Genomic DNA, 2,184 nt, shown 5'->3' with positions numbered 1-2,184 from the left:
AACACTTTCTTATACTACAAACTACTCTCACAAACTAACAAACCTAAACCAAATAAAAATATTAATTTAAAAAATAAATATATTAATTTACAAATTTATTAAAATTACAAAAAAAAACTTAAAATTTTAATTACTATTATTATTTTATAATTATTATTATTATTTAAATATTAATTTAAAAATAATTATATTAATTTACAAATTTATTAAAATTAATTAAAAAAAACTTAAAACTTTTATTATTATTATTATTATTAATTTTTATTTTATTATTATTATTATTAAAACTATTATTATTATTATTATTATTAATTTTTAAATTGAGAAAAAACATTTGGTAACTTCAAAAACTTAAATGCAAAGAAATCTCACAAACTAACAAACTCGAACCAAATAAAAATATTAATTTACAAATTTATCAAAAATTATTATAAAGAAACTCAGAAAATTAATCTTTAATAAAAAATCATAATAAATATAAAAAATAAAGAAACATTTCTGGGAAAAAAATATAGATATACTCGCTCTTCACATCCTATAAAACCTTTTTTCTAAAAGCTTCAATTTCGATATTCTTATATTTTCCTCCAGAAAATCTGTATTTCCGACTTGTGGACCTTTCGTCACATAAGCTAAACAAAATTTTTTTAAATAATAAAGTCATGCTGAAACCTCGCTTCTTACTTTAAATAATAATAAAAGAAAACACACACAATATGATTGATTAAAGTTGGCTTTATAGCTGGGTCAAAACACATTTTTTAATGATTAAAGTTGGCTTTACAGCCGGTTCGGAATTCATTTATTTATTTTAATGGTTATATAAAAACGCTAAATATAATTAATATAATCTCTTTCTTCCATCCACGATTGAGGTCAGCTACTCACATTAAGGGAATCGAACCCACGACCTACGAGTGGCAAGTCTCAACAAAAACAACATTATGAGCATTTAATTTCATATATTTTGATGTTCGAATATATAATCAATCGATATTGGAGCCCTTCGCCTTTCGTTTCTCATATAAACATGAAACTAAATGATTTTTGCATTAATTAAAAAACAATTGTGAACGCTTAAATGACCTGGAAAAAAAATGAGAAAAAAATGAATAAAAAAATCTAGGCAATCGTAAAGTTCAAACAAAAACCAAGTTCAAACAACATAAATAGAAACCAAGCATCCGCCATGGGTCGGTTAGGGTAGGTTAAGAGACAACAAAAAGATATGATGTGATACAGAAAACTAAATAAACAATCAATCAAAATTTAATGTAAATTTTGAGGAATATGACCCACCAGGGATATGGTAACTGGTAAAGCAGTGTAGGGACTAAATTAGTTATGGTAAAGTAGTGTAGGGACTAAATTAAACATAATATAAAATTTATGAACAGATTTCCATGATCGACCATTTAACAGAAGTCTGAACATGCAATCTATGTTATAGAGAATTGAAAGAAACAAAGACAGACTTATTAAAGAAATTAAAGAAAACCTAACTGCTTCCCTAATAGACACATAATATAATGACAAATTAATGACAAATTGCGTGCAGCTCCAAGCATCCCTTATTATAATTAAACTCCAAATTCTGTCTGAGCATCCCTTATAAATTAAACTCCAAATTCTGTCTGAGCACCCCTAATAATTAAACTTCAAATTCTGTCCACCTTTAAAAGGAAAAGAAATTTAGGGAGAAAAAACATAATCCAGGAAAGCATAGTGCAGGAGAGGGAAGGAGAGGACCTCTGCCTTTGGTTCATCCTAAGGAAGGCTCCCTTCGTTCACCAACAAGACATACTGAAATATAAAATTATAAAATTTTCATGATTGAGAGGGCGGTAAGGTCCAGAACATACGATGATATTAAACAATTGAACTCTAAATTTTCTAGGAGACATTATTTCATATTATATTTCATTTTTAGACCCGTGTTCAATTAAATGATATAAATTAATTATTACCAAAAATTGTAAACACTTTAGGAAATAAATGTATCTTCTCTGGCTTACCTGTCTGAAAGGATGATAGAGATTATGTTGAACGCCAAGTCTCTACCTCTCTTCATCTCAAAAAATACCTCCATCCAGAAAACCTTCTAGCATAACGAACACTACAGAGAGAAACGGAGCACTGAGAGATATACACACAAACACTACACAGAGAAACAGAGCACAGAGA

Source organism: Pinus tabuliformis, chromosome 8 (assembly GCF_031772625.1).
Source record: "Pinus tabuliformis cultivar Carrire ecotype Pingquan chromosome 8, CPIR1, whole genome shotgun sequence".
NCBI classification, from domain to species: Eukaryota; Viridiplantae; Streptophyta; class Pinopsida; order Pinales; family Pinaceae; genus Pinus; species Pinus tabuliformis.
The sequence above is the reverse complement of the archived record's forward strand: the minus strand, read 5'-3'. Positions refer to the sequence as shown.